This window comes from Ochotona princeps, chromosome 6, assembly GCF_030435755.1.
Source record: "Ochotona princeps isolate mOchPri1 chromosome 6, mOchPri1.hap1, whole genome shotgun sequence".
Classification (NCBI taxonomy): domain Eukaryota; kingdom Metazoa; phylum Chordata; class Mammalia; order Lagomorpha; family Ochotonidae; genus Ochotona; species Ochotona princeps.
The window spans coordinates 85,449,297-85,475,321 of NC_080837.1; the positions used below are offsets into that span (position 1 = coordinate 85,449,297).

At 44.0% G+C, this 26,025-nt stretch overlaps 1 protein-coding gene across 1 annotated transcript in view; it reads right to left on the bottom strand.

The window, feature by feature from the left end:
* Positions 1 to 26,025, bottom strand: part of MCTP2 (multiple C2 and transmembrane domain containing 2) — a 192,783-nt gene that overhangs the window by 158,681 nt on the left and 8,077 nt on the right. The window lies entirely within an intron of this gene.

Genomic DNA, 26,025 nt, shown 5'->3' on the forward strand with positions numbered 1-26,025 from the left:
TGCCCTTGGCTGACTCCATTTTCTGTCCTATTCATGGAGTAAGTCACAGCTGTAGGACAAAGGCTGGAGACAGAAGAGTCCTCAAGGAGGTAGGACTGTCCCGCAGGCCATGGGAGGCCTGCCAAATCATTTGAACTAGCCCTGCCAAGGCAACTGCAGGTAGACTCAAACTTGAGTAAATCTATAGGAGGCTGATTTTTAAGTTAATAATGTTGTATGATCCATGAATGGCATTATAAATATACAAACGGCCCTTGGCAGGACATAAGGTTCCCCACCCTGGCAGAGAATCAGCACACCTGAGACTCACTGACACATTACAAATACTAGACAGAATTTCAAAGCTTTAAAACACAGGAGATCGAACTGATCTGATTTTGAAAAAAATTCTAAATTCTTTAAATTACTTCTAGGAATGAAAGAGAACATAACCTATAATTTTAGGGAAAAAAAGGAAAAGGAAAAGGAAAACCTCACTATAGCACCAAGGCTTTCATAATATGAGCAAGAAAAGATGGGCAGCTCAACACAAATCCTGAGACTGACAGTCTGCAGAAGGGGTGGAAAGGAAATGAGACACGAAATAGTTATTTAGGGGGTCAGCACAGTGGCACAGCAAGCAAATGCTGTGCCCTGTGGTGCTGGCATCCCACATGGGCTCTGGTTCGTGTCCGGGCTGCTCCACTTCCTCTCCAACTTTCTGCTATGGCCTGGGAAAGCTGAAGAGGAATGGAGACTGTGGGAGACCGGAAGAAGCCCCATTTGCCTAACATTGCTAATAGTGGGCATCGACATGCAATTACTTTGAAAATTAATTTGACAGCATTTGATAGCTTCATTATATCATCTCCCTAGCCATAAAGATTACCTGCTGTAATCTTTTTCAGAACAGATGGTGTTTTAAAGCAACTTTTAAGTCTACAGAGATCTAGCAGCAAACAGCATTCCCTTGTACTTCCTCTTCTTCACCGACAGTTTGCTCCATTATTTACATATTGCATTAGTGGGGTGTATCTGTTATAACCAGAATCAAGATTGATACATCACTAACACCCATAGCTTAGGTCATGGTTGTCTAGCTCCCTGGGTATCCAGCATTATAGGATCATAAAGAGTAGTTTCACTGCCCTAAAGCCTCCTGGCTCTACCATGTATCCCTCCTTCCTGATTCTAGGATTCCAAAGGTTGCTGATCCTTGTCATGGTTGCTGCAGTTTATTGTTTCTTTGTTGCCTTTTCTGAAGTGATTTAGGGTTAGATTCCCATGCTACTCAACTTGTTAGGCTAGCTTCTTTCACTTAGAAATACACATTTAGGGATCCTTCCTGTCTCTCCCTACCCTTCTCTTCCAAGATGCAGGGAGAAAGACATAATGAACATGCCTACACCTGACATTTTACTTCCCAAATGTTTGCAACAGCTGACAAACGGACCAGACTGAAGCCTGGAACAAATAACCCAAACAAGGTCTCTCTATGAGAACAACTTCTAGAATCATCTACCACTGCTGTACAGAAGGTGCCTCCGTAGGAATCCAGAACTGGGAGAAAACTAGGACCCCAACCCAACACCTTGATAAGAGTTCTGGGTGTCCCAGCCAGCACCTCGGCATGAGTTCTGGGTTTCCAAACCTCAACACTCCTTGCAAGTTGACAGGACATTCATTCTTATCACTGAATAGCACCCCATTATTGCCATGGTTTTTTTTTTCCCAGTCAGATTTTGAACATTCTGCTTGCTCTAAACTTTTGGCAAGCACAACTTCTGCTATAAACTTTTATGTGAAAGTTTTTGCATTTTCAAGTAATTCATTGAAGTATAAAGGGACATGACACATGGATCATCTAGTATCCATACAACTTCAAGTACTTAAATGATTATCATTTTAGAAAGATGTTCAGGGCCCGGTGTGGCAGCCTAGCAACTGAAGTCCTCACCTTGAATGCACCAGGATCCCTTATGGGTGCCAGTTCTGATCCCAGTGGCCCCGCTTCCTATCCAGCTCCCTGCTTGCTTCCTGGGAAAGCAGTCAAGGATGGCCCAAAGCCTTGAAACTCTACACCCACATGGGAGACACGGAAGAGGCTCCAGACTCCTGGCTTCGGATCAGCTCAGCCCTAGCCATTGCAGCCACTTGGGGAGTGAATCAATGGATGAAAGATCTTCCCTTCTGTCTCTCCTCCTCTCTGATTATCTGATTTTGCAACAAAAATAAATCCTTAAAAAAGAAAAGATGTTTATAATAGGAATTTTGTCCATATTTTGCTAAACAAATTTCTAGGTACTTCATGCTTTTTGCTGATTAATATTTTATATGCTTTCATTATGAGTCAACAATATGATAAAACAGTTGATTTATACTTGGATTCCAATTCAATTATGTTTTCAGTGTGCATCGCAGAATTATTTGTTAATGATAGTTTCAGTTCTAAACGACTTCTCCTTTCACCTTCTGTTTCATTAAGCTTTCCAATTCAATTAGCATCAATTGTTAAGTTTGTAAGCATTCTTCAGCTATTTCTTGACACATTTTAAGTTAAGAAAGTACCCACAACCCACATCAGCATGTTGACCAAGTCTCCATTGTTCTGCACTTCCCATCCATCCAACCGCTAATGCCCTTGCGGGAAGTGACTGATGGCGCAGGAACTTGGGTCCGGCCACAGCGTGGAAGATGTGAGGTCCTGGCTCCTCTTTGGCTTGACCGCCCCAGCTGTTGTCAGCACTTGACAAGTGAACCAGCACACTCAAGATTTCTTACTGTGCCTGCCTGCATCTCTGTCACTCTGCTTTTCAGATGAACCATTAAAAAGGCTATTCTTAGTTTATTGACAAGTATTGGATTTTGGCAAAAGATGACTTTCTGACATTTAGGCGACCACATTTTTCTCCTTTATTTTGTTAAAAGAGTGAATGACACTGATTCTAATGTGAGATTGCCATTCTCATACAAAAATCTTTCGAAAAAAAGTATGATATGTACTTATTTTTACTAAATTCAAAGATTGAAAATATTTTATTCAGGATTGTTCCAGCTGTGTTGACACATAACATTCATCTGTAACTTTGAATTTTTTTCCTATACTACCTTCAGTAACACAAAAAGATGTACTGTTCAGAATGGATTTTTTAAGTGATTGCTAATAATCTATGGAAACTTTCACCTGAAGTTTCTTGGAAAACAGTTATTTAAATACTGTTCACTTGTTTGAAGTTCACTCAGGACTCACGTCATATTGATTTGTAAGTTTTTCTAGTGTTTCAAGGATATCAGGCTGTACTTCAGATCTGTTTCAATATCTGTCCTTCTTGTAATCTTATTATTCATTTTTCCACAAAATGAAAAGATTGACAAAGCCCAATTTGTTTCTTTCAAAAATACTTAAAAAGCATCAACCATCTGTCTAAATATTGGCCATCTTTTTCTAATTTTTAGTTCAATTCTATGAATCCTTACTCCTATCTTTCATATTGATAAATGTTATGAAGCGTGAAAGGCTCCAAATATGTAAGAAATACTGGAGAAAAAGCAGAAAGCCTGAGTTCTCAGGGAATCAGGACTGTCAGAGAGGTGGAAGAAAAGATTGACTCATTGGTCCAAGGATGCGCAACCCGACAGTGTCAGAGTGACAATGGGGAAAGTATCAATACAAAGGGGAAATAGTCCTTTATTGGGTTTAAAGCCAAATACCTTAAATTTTCCAGCGTAGACCTTTTTTCAAACCTCTTCCAGTTTTTGATGCAACTATGTTATGGTATCACTTCTTTTTAGTTTATTGAAGTAAGACGTATCAGTGAACTTACGGTCATGTTTTCCTTCTAATCAGTTTCCTAACTACCTTCAGGTTTTGTGTTTGTGCTTTACCTGTCCTACTGCCGAGCCATGCTTTGTCCCCTTCGGCTCAGAAATATTCACGACATTATCCTGATGCTTCAGAAGAAATGCTTCATGATTTTCACCGCTTAACTATAGGTTTTCGGGCCCGGCGGCATGGCCTAGCGGCTAAAGTCCTCGCCTTGAAAGCCCCGGGATCCCATATGGGCGCCGGTTCTAATCCCGGCAGCTCCACTTCCCATCCAGCTCCCTGCTTGTGGCCTGGGAAAGCAGTTGAGGACGGCCCAAAGCTTGGGACCCTGCACCCGCGTGGGAGACCCGGAAGAGGTTCCAGGTTCCCGGCATCGGATTGGCGCGTACCGGCCCGTTGCGGCTCACTTGGGGAGTGAAACATCGGATGGAAGATCTTCCTCTCTGTCTCTCCTCCTCTCTGTATATCTGGCTTTCCAATAACAATAAAAATCTTAAAAAAAAAAAAAACTATAGGTTTTCAAAAATAAATACTCTTCAGGCTATAAAAAGTCTCTTCTACCACAACTTGATAAGTACTTATTATGAATGGTATTTATCTTCCAAAATGCATCTGTAACCTTCAAAATGATCATTTGGTTTTTCTGTTAATGTGCAAACTTGAATGGATATGCTGCTTGCTGAACCAAATTCCACTGTGATAAGGTTTTTGCATGGCTTTAGGTTCAATATGCATGTGTTTCTTGGAGTTTTTAAACCTGTACTCATGAGAGAGAATTCACAGTTCTCTCTCGTCACGTGCTGTCATGTTCTGACAGAGATAACAGGGTTGGACATTGGGTTTGCCATTTTCTTACGCAGTCTGTGAAACTGTTGGCATTTTCAAGGTTGAAAACAAAGCGCCAAGTAGCTTGCTGGGTATTTATTTGTGATGTGGGGGAGAGGTAGCAAGGAGAGAAGATGTTTAAAAATAAATTCAATGCATTTTATAAATAGAAATCCATCGAATTTTCTATTTCTTCTTGGTCAGTTTAATTTTGTTGCTCTTTTGGTATGGGGGGGTGAGCAGCTATGAACATTAACAGGGTATTATACTTATTGAAACCAAGCTGTTTACAATATCTTATCACATTTTCATTTCTATATGATATTTAATAGAAGTAACCCCATTAATTTTTCAGATTGGTACATGACTTATGTTTTATTCTTCTGGCTAATTCTATATTTGAATTAGATTAAGCTGCTTATATTGTTTCAACCTCTGTCCTTCAGAATGTTTTATCTTCTTAATCCAGCAATGGAGATGACAGATTATGGGAAATGCTAGTGATGTTGAGATATAAGGGAGGGCGAGACAGGGAATAACAGCCCAATGACAGCTCAGTCTTGGCTTACTGTGCTGTACACGGTCAGCTGGGAGAGCCAACTGGCAGCGCTCCGCAAACAGTTGTGGAACAGAAAGCCCAGGTCCAGGGAGGGCCCTGGAGGTAGCAGCTCTGAGATGAGAGCAGGGGCAGGGCACAAAGGGAACACATGGAACGAGCCCTACCAAGAACTCGCACACAAGGTTAGGGAAACTAGAAGGATCCTGTCAGAGTGAGGTGGAGCGTGGTGTCACCTTACGACACAGAGAACCCAAAAGAAAAGGAAGGGTTTGCTACACAGGAAGTGGTCAGCAGCTCCGAGTGCTGCCTGCAGACCGAACGACCACAGGCTTGTCTCCATTGGGTGAGGCAGAAACAACCCAGGAGCCTGCTGTGGGCTGTTCTGGTGGTGTGATGGGGAAGGAGACCCGAGTGGAGAAGACTGAAGGACACTAGAGAAAGAGGAAGCAGGCAAGATCAACTTCTGAGTTAACTAGACTGAGAAAGGGAAGAGGCTGCTTAGGGGTGGGTGCTGCAATTCTGTCTGGCTGCCGAGTTTGACTGGCGGAGGCCTTGTTGGCTAAACGGCTCCCTGCCTCTCACGTTCACTTTCAGACACATACAGACACAGCGCCACACACACACGCTTCAATACTCTGGTCAGACTGCATACTCCTGTTCTGAGAAGCAAGCACTACTCAGAAACCAAATGCTTGTTCTTAACCAAGGGGAAGAGTTTCATGCTTCACATAATTGAGTTTCTTGGGCCAGTGTTCCAGACAGGCCTTAACCATTTCCTACACCGGCAGACAACTGTGTGTGATGTCATCACCACAGTTAAAACTTCCCCCTGTTCAGGACACACCTGCAGAAACACAACACCCAAAGCACTGGCAGATGGGCAGACCAAGTAGAACAGGTTGCTTTCCAGTGAAAATTGTATCTCACCTGGGTAAAGAGACTACCTAAGGATAAGACATGAGAGTTCAAGTTCAACCTAGAAACAAGCACCAACTGCGATCATGGGAAGTTTACACTTTGTTCCTAAGCCTTTTCTGTTATAAAGTAGGCATGTACAGAGTTCCCATCCACATACTGGTTAACTTTTGAAATGGTGGCCAAAGCAGAAGCCTAAAGCCAGGTACTCATCGAAGATGTCCCATGGAGGTTAAGAACTTTGGGTCCTTCCCACCTCAGTTCTTGAACCATCACTGCTATCTCCTAGCATCAGGAGTCGGAGCCAGAAATGAGCCCAGATACTCTGACATGAAGTTTAGTGTCTTTTATTTTTTAGTTTATTTTACTTGGAAAGTCAGAGTTACAGAGAGAGAGAAAGCTCTTCCAACCACTGGTTCACTTCCCAGATGGCTGCAATGGCCATAACTGGGCCAGTCCAGAGCTGGGAGTCAGGTGCCTCTTTCAGGCTCCCAAAGTGGGTGAAGGAGACCCAGGACACAAGCAAGGGGCTGAATTAGGATGTGGAAAATCTGGAACATAAAATGACACCCACATAGGATGCTGGTGCCACCAGGAGGATTAACCTGTTATGCCACCACACCAGCACCAGGACATAATGTCTTAATTACTAGGCCAAATAATCTTTTCCATGTGTGAGCAGAAGCTACCAAATCAACATAAATTTTTCAGAATACAAATGAAATGTAATGACTGTCTCAACAAAGTCATTACAATGAGAAATATATTTTAAATAAGCATATCATACATTGCCTCTAAAAGGCAAGCCAAAAATTTCTTTGATAAAGCAACATTTCGAAGAATGTCCACAGTCCACACCTGTATCAACAGGAGCAAAAAGCACCTACTGTTTATCCAAAGACCAAGACAGCTGCCCTAGAAAACAGGAAAACTGAATAATTCTAAGATGTAACACACGCTTTTGTTGATAATCTACACAGTTTTGCAAAGCAAGAGCTCAAAAAAGGATGTACTCTTAGTGTAGTCTTATATAAAAAGAATATTTCCTGTTTCTCAATTAAAAGTGATACAGAAATAACTGAACTGGATGAAGAGTAGAGAAATCCAATTTTTAAAAACTAGTGGTAGAGGAATCCTTCCAAGGCTTCTGTTAAATCCACATGAGAGAAGGTACATGTGAAACACTGAACAGCCAAGCTCATGTGGTGGATTCAGTACGACCTCACAAGACAATCATTAAAAACACATCACTCAAGACCAGTGTTGGGGGAAGCATGTTAAGCATCCCTTTCAGGCATTACTTTGAGTCCCAGCTGCTCCTCTTCCAATCCAATTCCCTACTAGTGTGCCCAGGAAAGCAGCAAAAGGTAGCCAAATGTTTAGGCCCCTGCACCCATGTTTGAAACCCAGATGAAGTCCCTGGCTCCTGGCTCCTGGCTCCAGTTTGATGTAGTCCTGGTTGATTTACAGAATGAACCAGCAGATAGATCTCTACCTTTCAAATAAATACTAAAGATCTGAAAAACACCAAAAACCTATATAAATCAAGATATCCCAACTTATAGGGATACATCTATGTTATTACCAGTATAAAGCATCAATTATTTCTACAACTGAATTTGTAGAGTATTTGGAATACTCTGAATCATTTCCACGGTTTCATGAAGTAATTACTGAAAATGTATGACTCATGATAACCATACTCACAGGCAGCAATTGACACTGAAGGCAGACTGAGGGCTAGCAGAACATGAAGAACAAATCGACCAGGCCCTAATGTATTGGCAGGAGACCTCTTCTGTATTTCATGTTGGAAGCAGCATCTGGTCTGAACTGGAGAAGCCATGCTAACATTATGGGAGCAATTTAAGAGTTCTAAGCCAGTGGCTCACACACAGCAACCCTTCCTTGATTCTAAACTTGAAATCTGACGAACATGTTTTCAGATTCTAAAATATAACTATACCAAATGTAAGTATCAATGACTTTGAAAAAAAAAAGTAATTTTCTCAGGACTGAATCAACTCTTATCTCCCCAAAGATCAACCCATGTCCAAGAGTAACCCAGTGGTTACCTGTGTCACCAAACTTGTCCACAGGAAGTTTCAATGGGAATGGTGAGAATTCATCAGAGAGGAAAACAGGTGCAAGGTGCCCTGTAGATGTGCAGATTGGGCATTCTGGCAGTTTTCTGAGACATGCACAAGGGAAAAGGGCAGGAAGACTTCCTCAACAAAAACAGAAGGGCAAGAAGATGCAGACTTAGAAGAAAACGAAACGAAACTCAAAGCTAAGCCAACCACCTTCTGGAGTGGCCAAACACAGAAAAACCAAAGTTGACCCACAAGCCTCTAGTGAGGATGCTGAACAACTGAATTTCAATGTATTGCTAATAGCAATGCAGACTGTTAAAGACATTTCATAAAACAATTTAATCATTGCTTGAATAATTAAACGCATTAGATGGCAATCTGAGAGCTACTTATTCAAAGGAAATAATGTCCACTCAGACTTACATGTGAATTTTACAGAAGTTTCCTTTGAGGTCAAGAATCTAAAGAGATCCAACTTTTCACTACAAAACAAGTGGATTTTTAAAAATATAAAAAATCTTTATGGAGAGAATACTACTCGGCAGTCAAAAAGAAATCACATCATAGGTAAAACAACAGATAACTCCCAAGCATTGTGCAGCGGTCCAATGTGAAAAAAAAAAGCCTTCTGGGGTCAGACAGTGGCCCAGTGATTAGGACATCACTTCCAATACCAGCGTCACCTCTCAGAGTGCTGGTCTGAGTCCAGAATACCCTACTTTTCATCCAGCTCACCCCTAACATGACTGAGAAGGCAGCCAAGGATTGTCTAAATACTTAGTCCCTGGAGAGGGGCTCCCTGCTCCTGGCTTTCGTCCTAGCCCAGTCCTGGACGTTGTGGCCCTCTGGGGAGTAAACCAGCAGGTCAATCTCTTCCTTTCCCTGTCTCTGTAACTCTGTGGTGATGGCTACATAACTATGCATTTGTCTTGAACTCAGACAACTCTATCCCTAAAAACAGTCAAACTTCATATTGTGTAATTTGTATAATAAAGGAAACTGAACTGACTGGATTTCAATCAAGTTACAAAGCAGTTCTTCAAACCTCACTGAAATGATGCAATTCACCCGAGGACTTCCTGGTCTCCGCCCAGTTCTGCCAAGGTGGACATGTCACGGGTCACCAAGTTGCCCTTCTCCCATACCCAAGAAGCCCTCAACCACCATCAGCCTTTACACAAAGCATTTAAACATGTTTGCACATGGTTCTGAATAAGCTACTGCATTTACCTATTTCATTTTCTAACTTAACTCTTTCTTTCCATTTCCTCCTACATGGGAACACAGCTCAGTTGAGTCGGACTCAAACATCAAATACCAGAAGAGCTTCTGGTTTGTCTGCCAGCTCATGTGGAAGCATGGCCTCAGATCTCTCTACCTTCTGGGCTGTGCCCAGCCATCCAGTCATACCTAGTGTTGGGTATATGCCTGTCTATACACAGTAAGAAACTGTTATAACATCAATGGAGTATTCATTTTAAAGTTGAGGAAATGAATTAATATACAAACTGATCCACTAATTGGGCAATACTGATTGAGCCAAAAGTTGGGCAAAGTGCTGAGAATGAAATAGTAACCAGATCAAACCCATGAACTCTAAGTGTAAATGAGGGAAGGAGATAGTGATGAAAAACTTTTACAATAAAAACACAAAAATAGTAAAATATCTTCACACAGTTCACACAGTGAATGGCGCTCCTGGAAAAACAGAAAGCTAGCCAAGGGAGGAGAGCACAGTCCACTACTGGAGCAGCTCTGAAGCAAAAACAGAAGTTCCACGGCTTTGAAAGGGAGACTCCAAACCCGACAATCTCCAGGGCACAATGCGGGCTGCATCCTGAGATGGCGGAATGGGCACGTGTGCCACACGCATGTATGTATGTGTGTGAGCCTGGCAAACTCACATACAAATATTTAAAGATTTTATCAAGTTTTGCTGGAGAAGGCTGTTGCAAAGAAACGATGGACTGCAGATAATATCATAATAAAAGACAGAGAAAGCATTGCAAGAATGTTAACTGTATTCCCAGTAAGAACTTCTAAAATGATGATGGTATCTGGAAGAGCATTATTCCTACTAATAATGACTATTTGATAATAAACTCTGAATCCAAAGAATTTCTCATGGTTCATAGTAAGTTTTAGATTGTCTATATCCTGCTAATTACACCTTCATTCCACTCTTTCAAATTACCCAGTTTTTAAATGTGCAATGGCATATTTAATAAATCTACCATGTAACCCTCGGAGTTTAGTTCCAGAATCGCCATTCTTCCTTTTTCTGTGTCTCTCTTCATGCAAACCACAATGTACCGCTTGTGTAAGCTCCAAACATTCTAGGCAGTACACGGTGAATACAAGCAGGTGCATGAAGTATGTGCTTTACATATTTAGTGGGGATCATGGACGCAAGACATCAGCCACAGTATTCAATCCATACGGTCCCTCGCAGAGCGCACTCTGGACTCGTCTACCTCTACCTCTTCCTCAATGATCTTTGTTTAATGCTCAGTGTCTTCCGTCGTGCAAAGCACATGACAAGAAAGGAAGGAGAGCCAACACACAGCTCCCATCAAGCCAAGCTGAGATGTTGCCCAGTCTCTAAGATTCTGAGTGTAACAGGACACACACAATGATAAAACTCAGTCTAACAGACATCTGCACATCAAGGTACCCTGCAGAGAGCCAAGAAAACAATCATTTCCAGAAATAACTGCAATTTCTGAGCAATTTTTTTTTTCATTTAAAAAGACAATGATAATCAGATTTGTCTTTTTGTTATAACTCAGGAAGAAACGTGCTTTTCCCTAACCTACAGCTTGCTCTGACATCACCTCAAGTTTTCCTTTTCATACTCCAATATTACTCATTCTAGTGCTAATTTACTCTGTTTGTTGGCAGGAGACCAAATTCCCAAGAAGAGAAAATTACAGTGCTGTGTACATGGGTGACACAGAGTCCCGGGTCTTGGTTTTACATGACCCGGTCCTGCTCTTGCAGCCATCTGGGGAGAGAATCATTAGATGGAAGACTGTGTGAATGTGTGAATGTGTGAATGTGTGAGTGTGTGTGTGTGTGTGTGTGTGTGTGAGAGAGAGAGAGAGAGAGAGAGAGAGAGAGACTGTCTTTCAAATTAATAAACATGCATACTTACAAACAGAACAAAACCAAACCTGCTTCCAGGCATTGTGCCGTAGGGCTGTCTAGTGATCTCAAGCAGTAGAAAACCGTGAAATGTCTTATGAGGAAAAACAGGTGTGCTGGGTAACCTTATTCAGGCATGAATTACAGTGTCATTTGCAATAGGTTCAGTGGTAATGAACCCTATATGTGAAAATATAAGGTGTATTTAAGCAAAATTGCACATAAAGTTGTATATTAATAGGACAACAAAAATGTTGTGATCACAGTCTGATGGAAACTGCATGTTTACGCATTTTCCCTGGGACCAATGGCTCTACATTGAGTAGTTCAGTGTTCATGTTGACAGTAAAACACAACTACTGTGAATGGAACCCAACACACTGTGTTTCTTGATGAACATTTAGCCAAGTCAGTATCCAATCAAAAACCCAAGTGCATAATGTGCCCTTTGCTTAATTACCAGGCATATGGATACAAAGATTTATGGCACAATAAAAAAATCCAGACATTTTTCTGTACATATTTAAATGCACAACTCTCTACATATTCATTTTGCAACTTACATAATAGAACACAAACCTGTTAAATATGGTTTGTGAAGCAACAATATTTTAAATGCACGAAGAACTGAACTGAGCTAGGACTCATGAGTTTTGCACAAGGGGAATCCCTTTCACAATGAACACGAATATTAAAAGCAAGATTACAGACCCTTGATTCTGAGCAAGGAAGTGCCCAGCAATGTCGCTGCCATCCCCCCAACTAGAATTCACAGTATAAACTGCTGAGAAGCAGACACACACGACACACAATTAGAACTGCAGGTCTGGGCCACAGTGCCTTCCACAGAATCATAAAATATTCCATGTAAAGATAATTATACCATGATCCTGTTATAGGCCTCATTTATTGGTACTTAATAGCATCAAAATATTATACATGACAGACTGAAAGCTCTTTAGGTATAGTTTCAAAATAAGCTTCAATTAAGTTTTAAAATAAGCTAAATTACCCAGATGCTAAGAATACAGATTATGTGGATAAAAATCAATTGTGTACAGATAAAATAACAGGACAAAGAAATAAGTCACCAATTCATAAGTTTTCCAAACGTACTTAAATATTGATCTAACTAGATCTAAAAAAATATGTGAAAAGTCATAATTTAGAAGTCCTGAAATAAACACTGCCTAATTAATAAGGCAATACAACATCCTGCAAGCATCCCCATGAAATTTTTCCATCATAAAGTCCGTATAATGACAAGCAAACATATCATCTGGTGTAAATTGCAGCACAACTTCATTCCAACTTAGGTATGAATGCTGGCCAAACTGAGGCTTTATTTGATAGACTCCTTGACAGTGATAAAAGATTTTTTTTTATTAATGTAGTTCAGCCATGTCTGCTAATAGTGTGCTATCTGGAGCAGTGATAGCATCAATTTCTTACACTTAAATTTTCAAAATTTAGCCTTCAGTACAAATAGCTCATGGTGTGGGAGAAAACTGCAAAACTTCCTGTGCTTTTATTCTTTTTAAGATTGATTTGAAAGGTAGAGTTGAAGACAGAGATCTCTTTTGCCCCCGGCTTACTCGCACAGAGGCCACAACAGCCAGAACCAGGCAGATCCAAAGCTAGGAGCTTCTTCTGGGTCTCCCACATGGGCGTGGGGTCCAAGCATTTGAGGCATCCTTTGCTGCCTTCTAGGTGTATTAGCAAAGAGCTGGATTAGAAGTGGAATAACCAGGACGTAAGCTTGACAGCACAAGAAGTGGCTTTACTCTTTACCTGCTAGGCCACAGTGCATCCCAAGTAGGAATGAGAGACAGGAGGACCTCCTGGAAAGGAAGGCACCACCACAGAAGACGCCCCAGGGGTTCCGAGGCAGGAAGGAATCTTTGGCACAGATTCTCCAAGTTTCATGCCATGTCAGCAAGCAGAGTCGGGAAGGGGAAGCTGAGGTCTTCTGGCAGAGAAAGGGAGAACAGAGTGTCCCCACGAGCTCTCAGAAGGGAAAGAAAGGAGGAGAAAAAGAAAAGGGTTGGGGCAAAAGTTTCCTCAGCCAACACTAGCATGGCCCTAGCATGTGCGAGGGCAGAGTTAGGCCCAGGCCACCTACTCCTGGTCCCATCAGGGTCAAGGCGCCAGAGATGATATTGGACCCAGTTGCCAAATCAGAAGAGGTATGCTTCTTATTCAGCCAGCACCTGGGAGCCTGAAAATGTAGTGTGCTTCACAAAGCAGTTGCACAGCACTACCCAAACACAAGGACAACAGGTTCAAAGTAAAAAGGAGGGCCTACCGGTCAACCTTCCCTTGATGTGAGAACCCCCTTGGGCCAGTGTGTTTGGGAAATTCAGAATTCAACATTAAAGAGAGGATCATATGTTGCTTGATCCCCCAGCTGGTACTGGCAGCAGTATCCTAGAAAGCATCAGAACTCAAACTCATGAGTGGAACGTAAAGACCTGTGTGAAAGTGCACATCCTATTTTGAAGGCAAATAGGTTTTGAACAATGGAACTCATGTTTGGAGAAGAGATTCACAAAAAACAGTGACAGCTGCAGAAACAAAACAGCCACAGCACCAGGAGACACCCACCTCTGCTTCCAGACCTCCTGGCTCCAGGCACCTGCTGGGCTCCACATTCTCCCACACAGGAAGATTCGGAAACTTCCAACAGCTCTGTTCAGGACCCAGAGCAAAGGGTTCTCCCTGCAGCTTCCTGAAGCAGAGGTTAAACCTCTGTCTCTTCATTCAACCCCTACAAGTCCTTGGCCTACACTCTGCTGGGCTAGGGGGCTGGCCCATGCCCAGTGGGAACTGAGCAGGCCTCAGGGAGAGTCTGAACCAGTCAGGAGTTGGGAGACAGACAATATCAGACTGTCTATTCACATTGACTTCACATGTCCTTTCAGTATCTGTTTTATGTATGTCTAACACTACCACGGCACAAGGTATTTATAAGTAAACATGGAAACTTAGATTGGGTGTGTCTGCCATAGGGTATATGATCAAAAAAGAATACACAGAGAAATGTTCTAGGGTCTCTGAAAAACTAAGTCATTGAATCTGCTGAAAAAAAATTCAAAAAAAATTTTAGCCAAGAAAGGAATCTTTTTGCCCTGAAGGCAATGACTATTTCCAGAGTGTAGTCTCCTCTTTCAAACAGGGACATAATGCAGCCCAGACAAGTTGGATTAAACAAAATGCCTACATTTTTAACAATAACAACCACCAAAAAATTCCAAACAGGTTTAAAACAAAGTTTTCAAAGTCTCCTGCCCCATCCGTGAGAGTGTTTCTCTTGGGGAAATTCGTGGAGCACAAATTTCAACACACGATCTCCTGGGGCTCCTGTTGGGCCCAGTGTACTGCGTCCATGTGGATTCTAGCATCATCCACACTTCTGCGTTGTCTAAAGTCCACACAGATGCCTTTCTGGGGACCTGGGTAATAGTGGAGAGACAAGAAGCAAAGACTTGAATGTCCTTCAACAGACGAGTCTCATCCACAGAGCAGACATTCAAATTCCCAATTTCAAAATATACCCATTGACCACATGTGCAATCAGAGAAATGTGTTAAGTCTTTAGTTTTGACATCAGGAGTAACACGTAGTGATAAGCAACCCTAATGAGATCCGAAGAAAGCACAGAAAAACAATAGTCTATATTTTCTGTTTTTTTGTTTTGTTTTCAGCCCCAGGCACACCAATGTGTTTACCTTTAGGCTAATTACCTGCTCAAACCTGGTGGCCTTGAACTCAGACTTAAGTTCTGCAATCCAGGGAAAGCCAATAAAGGCTCCTTAAGCCATTGTGTTTCCAAAGCACATTAGGGCTTTATTTGCCATGCTGCCAGATCAGTGCAGTAAACAACCACTGTCACAGTGCAAACTTCTGAGAAGGAGGAATTGAATTCTGTCTGCAACCTCGAGGACCTGGGCAGTCCCCCTTTGTACCAGCTTCCTCAGTCTTACTTGACTTCCTCCATTCATTGCTCCGAGAGGGTCCTGCCCAAAGTGACATGGAGGATCACACTGGCTCCCTGGGGAGCAGGTGTCCATCTGGAGGGATGGGAACACATAAAGGCCAAAGCTGGAAGCACAGTGCTTGTTTCCAGCAGCACAGGTGAATGCAGCTAGACTTTGCCGACTCATTGCAGGGGGCGCAGGTGACAGAGGCTGGGGCTGCCAGCAGCAGGACTTGAGTGACTGAAATGTAGGGGAGGGTGTAGGGAGGACAGATGAGAGGTGGCTAGAGAAGCTCGTTCCGATTTCTCAGGCATTTTGAACGACTGCAGCAGCTACAGGGATAACCTGATCCACGCAAGAGTCAGAGGAGAGAGATCACTTAGGGATCTGATGTGAAATTTTCTTCTGGTTGAAGCTTTCTGGTTAACCATGTTACAATTCTGGAAGAACCACAGGCCATGAGGCTTACATTATGCTATGCCAAATTGTGGGGGGCAGAGTGTAGGGGGCGCGTAATTATTTGAAAGGTTGAGCTAGAGAGAGGGAGGGAGACACACACACAGAGCTCTCCTATCCACTGGTTCATTTCTCACGTGGCTATAATGGCTAGAGCTGAGCCAGTCCAAAGACAGGATAGAGCAGCTTCTTCCAGGTCTCCCATGTGGGTGCAGAGGCACAAGTATTCATGCCATCCTCCACTGCTTTTCCAGGCACATTAGCAGGGAGCCAGATTGGAAGCCAGGACTCCAACTGCTGCTGGAAGCAGCTCCCTCAGCCACACCACAGTGCTGACCCCAGATTGTCCTCGTTGTAAGAAACATCCTTCATTTCTGGAAGACTCAGAGAAAAGCCTCCCCCCACCTTTGAGATGGTTTCCTCAACACTGCAAGAGCACTGTGATACCACTTAAGCTCTGCAGGGACTTCCTGAGACTGGCTTTGCTGTCCCAAAGTCTCACACTGTGTTGGCAAGTGGCTGTCTGAAGAGTTTCACTGTTAGGTACACTACGAGTAACAGCAGTCCTGCCTTCCACAGAAACACGTGTGTTAGGGTAGGGATCTGTCCGGAGAACTAGGGTGTGCACTAGAATTAGGTCATGAGAAAAGGACAGAAGTATTGAGCAACTCATCCATTTATCTACTAAGACACAGTGCCAGGATTTGATCCAAGTTCCCTGTGACCACAATGCCCGTCTTCCTTAATGGTATCAACTCACTTCAGCCATCACTAACGGCTGATGCTCATCTCAGCACATCAGTAACAGTTTAAAAAAAAAAAATCAACATTTTGTTGTGAATTCAAGGGAGAATGGTGTAGAACATTACAAAGGCTTTAAAAAGTGATGGAAATTAAATATCCTACAAAATAAAGAACAACAATAAACAGAATAGGGCAAAAGGCAAGTAACTACAAGATCAAATGAACAAGAGAAGAAAGCATTTATGTCAAATACCATTAAGGAATTCAAAGTTTGTAAACATGTCACCCACTGCCATCCGTCTGCGCACTGGTTTCTACACTGTAAAACACAACTCGCTGAGGGTGAACGGAAATGGGTGCTCTAGAGCATGAAGAGCCACTGTGACAGATGCTGCTTTACCCCCACCAAAGGAGCCACGATGGCACCAGGGTGTGAGTGGGAGAATGAGTGTATGAGTGTGTGAAGTGAAGGAAAAAACTTCTTCAGCCTCTAGGGTCAGTGTAATGGTCATACTTGCATGAATACTGAGATAGAATTAGTTCTGTGATTGGCAAAGAAGTGAAACTATCAGATTGGTTTTTTTTTACTCAAAAAATATTAACAGAACGTAACTTTAAGAAAAGATATCACTTTACCCTAAGCACTAGCTCAAGGAATAGAATATCATTCATCCTTCTGAGCCACACAGAATCCAGGATGAGAGAGAGATACCAAAGCGATCTCCTCCGTGTACTGTAATCCGTGGGACATGAGGAATGGGGTGGGAGGGACACAGCAGAGGTGCAGCAGCCCAGACGAGGCAAACTGGAATTAGCAGACAGGGAAGGACCAAGAGGCTCAATCATGGACGGGCATTCCTTTGCACCTACGGTTCTTCACTCATGCGCACAATCAACCACACAGCCAAACTATTTTGAAAACAAACTTATGCCTGGGCTGAACATGCACAAACAGTGCTTCTCACAGATCACTAGACAACAGAGTGTAACAACTATTTCCTGAGCACTTAGACTGCATTTGGCCTTATAAACAATGTGAAGATAATTTACAGTACATAGAATGAGGCTGGGCATCTGGCACAGGGATAAATAGGCATGCGGGATGCCTACACGCCATGTCAACACTGAGGCTTGACTCCTGGCTCCACTTTCGGTTTTATCTTCCTGCCGATGCAAGCCCTGTGAGGCAGTTAAAGGATGCATCGAGTCTCCCAGCCACGTGTGAAACCCAGATGGAAATCCCAGTTCCTGGCTTTGGCCTGCCCAGCCCTAGACATCATAGATAGCTGAGGAGTAAGCCAGGCTTCAGTCAATCTTAGTCATCTCTGGCTTTCTCAGTACTTTTTTGTGCCTCTCAATGAAAACCCAAACTATTAAAAATCATTCCCATTAGAAATAAAGCATACAGTACAATGTACATAGATTACCGGTTGCCAAGGAAATACCATGTCTCTTTTATGAGAAATATTTACTGGGAAGAGCTCCCCACATATATGGAGGGAAAACTGTCAGCTGCTGATTATGTGCCTTGGGGAGGAAGGGTGTGGCAAAACAAGTGGTTTCTACATGTTCACCAGGGCATTCGGTGGGACCACCACACGGCACAGGGAAACAAGACCACGGGCCACTGGCACCGGAAGGTGGTGCTCATGGTGGAGGAGCAGGAAGGACAGCTGCAGCTGCCCAAGCGGGGATGGACTGCGGTTCACTTGGACATCCAGCACTGCGGTTCAGGAACAAGGGCTGAGAAGCATGGAAGATCAGAATGCTTTTCCCCTCCACACAAGCGGCAAAGTGGAAAGAAACCAAGTTGAGTGACCAAATCACAAAGTTCACTGACTTTTCAGCAGCAGCACAAAGGAATGCGCAATCATAATTGAGGGACACTGGCCTGGGAGGTGCAGAAGAGACTGCGATGTGGGGCCCAGGGCACAGAGAGCAGGAAGTTCCTGGGGAGAGGCGGAGTGTCAGCACTGCCAGTAGGTGGGCTGAGGAAGGCCCAGGGAGCTGCCACCACCCGAGACACTGACGCTTTGGGGACGGTCTGCAGTCAGCTGGGATGTAAGCATGATGTGCGTGACAAGAGATACCCTGTCAAGAGATGTGGCTTAAAAATTAGGCAGAGATTCATTTGCTCAAGATGGGTTAATCTAAGATAATCAAACTTTCACATAAAGGTTATAGACTTAGGCCCAGCACACTAGCCTAATGGCTCAAGTCCTCGCCTTGCATGCATCCGGATCCCATATGGACACTGGCTCTCATTGCACAGGCCCCATTTCCCATCCAGCTGCCTGCTTATGGCCTGGGAAATCAATGCAGGATGGCCCAAAGCCTTAGGGCCCTGCATCCACTTGGGAGATCCAGAAGCTCCTGGCTCCTGGCTTTGGATCAGCTCAGCTCCAGCCATTGCAACCACTTGGGGAATGAATCAGCAGATGAAGATCTTCCTCTCTGTCTCTCCTCCTCTCTGTATATCTGGCTTTGCTATAAAGATAAATAAATCTTTTTAAAAAATTATAGACTCAAAGTGGAAGTTGTAACTATATAAGATTCATATTCTAATTGCAGGTTCAAGTTAACCATGCTTTTCCTCTCTACATTCTAGCTTTTGGTTCTCATTCTAATGGCAGATAACCCTATTTCAAAAGGCAAAGTTAGTCCCACAACTTTCAAGGAAAATTTATGCTTTAAAATTATAAAATTTTTCAGCTATTAATAATTTATTTTCAGGAACAAGAAAACTAAACTACAGTTCACCAATGGAAATTTGAGGAATTTGAGGATTTTTCTCTTCTTTATGGCATTTGATCCTTTGAGCAGCAGCTGGAAAAGGCCAAATTAACATTTATTAAACAAAATTGAAGGATGATTGGTTAGTTAAATTAGGAGACATGGCTGAAACTTAGTAACTTTACTCATGTGAGTCTCCTCAGTGACAATTCAAACCGGCATGTCTGGCATCTGTAATACAGGTCTTTTAAAAATGCCAACCTCAGGTCCAGCGCAGTGCCTAGCAGCTAGAGTCCTCACCTTGCCTGTGCTGGGAGCCTACATGGGCACCGTTTCTCATCCTGGCAGCCCCAATTCCCATCCAGCTCCCTCCTCCTGGCCTGGGAAAGCAGTCAAAGACAGATCAAAACACCCGTGTGGGAGACATGGAAGAAGTTCCGGGCTCGCTGGCTTCAGGTCAACTCAGCTCCAGCCTTTGCAGCCACTTGGAGAGTGAATCAACGGAAAGAAGATCTTCCTCTCTGTCTCTCCTCCTCTCTGTATATCTGACTTTCCAATAAAAAATATATAAGAAAAGTTTTAAAAATCTAACCTCAACAGCACAATCCTTATAGAAAGAAATCAAACCTGCAATGAGACTAACTCCTGCCCAACAGGAAAGAGAACTGGGCAAGCGCTTCAAGAAACCTACCAAAGGCAGAACCCTGTGCTATAGGTAGCAATGGGACATGACACAGCTACCAAGAGAAAAAAAGCATGCTAGTTTCTTAAAAAAAATCACCCCGAATTTACAAGTATATGATCCAGCCATTCCATCTCTGGGTATATACTCAAAAGAACTGGAAACAAAGACTCGAGAGAAATGTTTGTACTCCCTTGTTCACTGTAACATTATTCACCATAGGCAAAAGTTAGACACAATCCAAGTATCCAAAACTAAGAGATTCAAAAATGTGATTTATGCATGAAATGGAATATGATTCAGTCTTCAACAGGGATGGGCTACAACATGGATGAATTTTAAGGATATCATGCTAACTGCCATCGGCCAGTCACAAAAGGACAGATGCCAAGAAATCCCACGTCTGTGAGGCACCAAAGTCGTCACATGATTTGAGAGACAGAAGAATGGCAGTTACCAGGGACCATGTAGAGGAGAGAGTGTCGTCATTCAGTGGCAAAGGGCCTCAGCTGTGCCAGAGACAAGGGGCACTGGAAGTGGAGAGTGGTCATTGTTGAACAGTGTAAGTGGACTTAAAGCAACTGGACTGCCATTGAAATGGCGTATTTCATGTAACATGCATTTTATCCTAGTTCAAACATTTACTACAAAATTGATTTTAGGCGCCAAGTTGGAAGAATACTGTAGTTGAGCAAGGTGACACCTTCTTCCAGATGATTATCTGGTAAGCCAGGAGGACCTGTGTCCTCAGCACGAACCCAGCGAAGGTGAACACGGGCACATTGCTGCCCTGGTGGGAGCAGAGGCTGAGAGCAACGTGCAGCACGCTCCTTCCAGACGCTTTCAGCTCACATGCACTGGTGAGATCACTCACTCAGAGCACGTCTCCTCAAAGGCCACTGGCTTCTTTCTGCTCTACAATCACATTTCTTACCTAAGTGTGCACATGGCAATGTTCTGTTGCCCATCTGTGTATCTTACTCTACACCAATAGCCAGTGCTAATTCACATTGACTAACACAGTACCGTCTCTCTCCCGGAATGGGTAAATTTCCTGCTGAAATGGCAGGGCTCTGTTCATTTTTGTACCTCAGCTGGATTATGCTGAACTGTATAAATAAATTTAAAATGCACAATGCAGGACTTCAGCCCACTTCTCTTAACGTTCCCGTTATTTGCCAAGTGATCACCGAGCGGATCCACACCGAGCTGACAAAGTTCAGCAGGCAATCCGCAGCAGTGGCATCGATTCACACACACGTTGTTCTCAAGCTAATTCTACAGCACTGGATCTTTGGGATCCACATACTTAGCCTTCATGTCTTTATAGAGAAAATACTGAAGAAACTACATACAAGACATGGTGCATGTGAGTGTGTCATAACTCCCGACACACACTCATCCCATGAATTATAAATTACTCCATGATTACAAAGAACAGCCTGTCTTAAGAGTCTGCATGAAGTAACAAAATGACAAACATGCCATAAACCTGGCAAGTGTCGTAAAGAATGCACATTAAGTGATACATCTGAAATACACACACATGAGGAGCAGCACAAAGCACGAATCCATTAAAGCCAGGAGCAAAGGTTCGTTTTTTATATAATGTAGCCACCTGGAAAATGACCTGTGTATCATTTTCAGTGAATAACACACAAGCTAAAAAAAATTATAAACTCTTGATAAAGTTTGTGAAGAAAACCACAGAAAATCATTAAAGGTTGATTTTCCCCAAGACAGAGAACACTTTACTTTCACTTTCATTCTTGTAAGTGCTAATATAACATCGTGAAATAGATGCATGTAAAAATAAAAGTGCCAGGGCCAGCCGCGTTGCATCGTAGGTGATCTGAATCATGAACATTTGAAACCAACATTCCATATGGGTGCCAGTCCAAAACTTAATGGCTCCATTTTTGGTCTAGCACGTTGGGAACCCAGCAGAGGGTGGGCCCTTCACCCTGTGGGAGAGCCTGAGGAAGCTCCTGGCTTCTGGTTTCCAGCCTGGCCAGCCCACACCATTGCAGTCATTTGGAACCTGAACCAGCAAATGGAAGCAAGCTCTCCTCCTTTCTCTCCCTAACTCGGTGCAACTCTGCCTTTCCAAACGAAAGGAACACTCTCAGTGATGTGTGTGTTCCACAAAAGGATCAGAAACACTTTGGAAAACAGATTTCCGGTGGCCAGCTCATGGTACCCGCACAAGCAGCTGTTATTCCCAGAGACTGAGCCTCTGTGGGATGTGATGCCACCAACCTGCACACAAGCCCTGGCCGGGGAACCAGGGCAGTGGCCCGGAGCCAAGCACCACCATCTCTATCAGCTCACAGTATCAGCAATGCAGATCCTGGGCAAAGACTCAGACTACCCCACCTCGCTCCTTCCAGCAGTGAATTAAACAGGCCTTGATGATTCAGATAGAACACAACTTACTAGTTCTTATTCAACAACCAATGTTGAAAATCTGTGTAGGCAGCATCAGAATTTAAAATTCAACAGAATGCAAATGAATGAAGTGACTAGACATAAGACAGCCATGTGGGAGGAAATCAGGACACAATTCTAATGGGTATGCATCATTACTGGGCTGTTAATACTTCCTACTTATTTACAATGTTGCACTTATCGTCTGAATACAGAAGCTTCCAGAAGCTTCCAGAGAGAGAATAGTTCAGGTATCCATTGGCACAGAACAAGTGCTTAAACATCATTTTCATTTGAGTTTCAAATTTAACAAATATATGATCTCATATAAAGCTTTAATTCCATACTATCAGCCCTTTCTGTTCTGGGAATCAACTCTATTGCTCTATTCTGCACATGACGTTCACTAAGCACAAAGCCAAAGTGCCTGACCAGGGACTGGGGCAGGCTTCTTACTGCCCAGCCAGTTTCCACAGAGCAAGTTTCAAATGTTCATGATTCAGATCACTTGAAACTTGCCATCTGCTTGGATTCATCTTCCAGAAGTACACAAAGGAATCCCAACATCACTAATAACAGAGAAGAAGCCTGAAAAAGGAAGCCGAGACTGAGAAGGTTCCCATTGAGACTAGAGAAAGCTTTAAGTTCCAGCAGGTGTCTGGACAGAAGTTGAAAGAATCTCAGCAGGCTGAGACTAACACAGCAGAACAGCATTTACAAGGAACCACAAACAGAGAAAACACACGAATTAGGCAGATGAAAGTTGAAGCCAGCCAGGGAGTCTCCATGGCTACCCCGGCCAACCAGCCAGGGCCCCTCCATGGCTCCCCCCAGCCAGCCAGCCAGGGCCCCCCATGGCTCCCCCCTAGCCAGCCAGGGGCCTTCCATGGCTCCCCCCAGCCAGCCAGCCAGGGCCCCTCCATGGCTCCCCCCAGCCAGCCAGCCAGGGCCCCTCCATGGCTCCCCCCAGCCAGCCAGCTAGGGCCCCTCCATGGCTCCCCCAGCCAGCCAGCCAGGGCCCCTCCATGGCTCCCCCCCGCCAGCCAGCCAGGGTCCCTCCATGGCTCCCCCCAGCCAGCCAGCCAGGGCCCCTCCATGGCTCCCCCCAGCCAGCCAGCCAGCCAGGGCCCCTCCATGGCTCCCCCCAGCCAGCCTGGGGCCTTCCATGGCTCCCCCCCAGCCAGCCAGCCAGGGCCCCTCCATGGCTCCCCCCAGCCAGCCAGCCAGGGCCCCTCCATGGCTCCCCCCAGCCAGCCAGCCAGGGCCCCTCCATGGCTCCCCCCAGCCAGCCAGCCAGGGCCCCTCCATGGCTCCCCCAAGCCAGGCTGGGGCCTTCCATGGCTCCCCCCAGCCAGCCAGCCAGGGCCCCTCAATGGCTCCCCCCAGCCAGCCAGCCAGGGCCCCTCCATGGCTCCCCCCAGCCAGCCAGCCAGGGCCCCTCCATGGCTCCCCCCAGCCAGCCAGGGCCCTGGAAAATGAACACAGAAAAGGCTCTGATGTGATGCAAAGTTCAGCCAACTTGGAATGTGTGCAGGGAGCAAGACTGCATCGACCACAAAAGAAAGCTTGATGTAAGAAACCTGTCTTTTCTAGAATGCTCCTTCAAACCTGTTCTAGGGGTAATACCCATGGGAAATGGAATGTAGCAGCCCTGAAACAGGAGAAAATGCAACTTCAAACATTTGGGGTGAATGTCCAGGAGTCAGAAGACTGGACCATAGATGTTGTTCCCACAGACCTAAACCTGACTCTTACGCCAAGTCCCAGCTCAGCCTAATCTCATCCCTGACCTTCTCAGGTGAAAGTCTTCCTGTGCCAATCTCTTGTCACATTTGGCATCCATTAGGATCCTGTTGATTCAAATCATACTGGCTTATTTACTTCATCTTCTAATCTACCCCATCCCCACCCCCAGTACTGCAAGCACCCTGGGGGATTTGCTTACTCCACATGCACACCTGGCCGAATGGGGAGGTGGAGAGGGAGGGAAGCAATCAGATGGCAATTCCGCCTAGGGCTATTATGACTTGATATTTGCTGAAAACTCACGGCTGCTTAGAAACTCCAGAACATGGCAACTACTGAACTAAGGTAACATATGGTACATAATACAATTATTGCTCTGTGATAAGGGGCGCACATAAAACAGGACATAAAACAAATGCATCCAACACTCCACACACCATCCGCCAGCAGCCTGGGAAGACACATACCTCGGGGAACCATGGGAGGAAGGTACGTGTTTCCTTTGCCTGTTTGTTCCATTCCTACTCATTCCATGAAGAATCCATTCCTTCCTTTCAAATTACAGTCCACAGGTCGACAGAAAAGCCCTTGAACTAACACAATAGGCAGTGATGGCAAAAGTCTATAATTTCAGCCCCTTTTGTCTTTTCCCATAAATATCTGCATTTCATACTCAGGGAACCCTTCAATAGGAGCATCTCAGTGAGAGAGGTTATTCTTCGCATGTCAGGACCAAGAACAGGGAAGGCCTGGAGAAAGCATTCATGAGGAATGTGTTGAAGTGCATTTGGTATCATCTGGGTTAACCCAAGTTTCTGAATTAACTGAGGAATGTCACTGTTAACATCCCTGAATAAACATGAACTGTACACATACACACACAGTATGGCCTGCCTTGCAACTTAAAAGGATCCTTGTGTCTTTCCTGTGTTCAGGAAGAGTTCATTTTATTTGAAGCGTACATTTCTGTCAGTGGCAGAGTAAAGTGGTGTCACCATGTCACAGAACGCCCAAGGGGGCGACCTTGACCGCAGCAGTCAAGAAGCATCAGGATTCTGGAGACACCATTAGAGAACCACGTCTCAAATGAAAAGGCAAAGAACACTTATCAATATTAAAACATCTCTTCTAAAAGGTTCTATCGACTTTTTGCTACACTCTGATCCCATCACTGCCAGTGTGACAAAGCGTGATGAAGTGGACACAGCCATGCATCATTTTCAATTGATAATTTCCCAGTAAACACTCATGATTTTATCATGTCTCATTCTATGCATTTTTCAGCCCATCTCATTCAGCCTCAGCTTGGTGTGATTACAGACTTTCGGGCAATTCTTCACATTGGGCTGAAACACAGTAGGTGAGCTATAACATACGAAGGCAAGACTGATAAACGGGGTCGTATGATAGCAGGTGAACACCAACTGCATTGCTAGAGCCAGAAGGAGCCCCTTTAACCACCACCTCACAAAGCACCACAGGCTTTGTGGCTCCAGAGACCAGCAACAACAAACAGGCAAGCCTAATGAGGCTATTGATTAGGTCTCACCTTCCAAAGCCAGCCTCCAAGGGTGTTCTTCTGTCAGCTTGTATTTTGGAGACACTGTCCGCTTCGCTTCAGGAGTGCTTAGGTTCTCAAATTATACCGTAACCACCATGAAAATGCTAAACCCAGCACTGTCAACAGGATGTGAGTGTGTGCCCAAAATCCACTTTCTGACCTCAACACTTTAAAAATGCAAAAGGGGTAAAACACCCTAAAAACAGAAGTAAAGATCTAAGGGGTTTTGGTTTCATTCTGTTTTATTGTGGCAATTGAAACAGCAGCCTCCGTTGCTAAAAGGGACTGCATTAAAACTATGTTTCCCCCTAAAAGTAGCTGCGGATTTTTTTAAATACTTCAACTTAGTGCCACATCA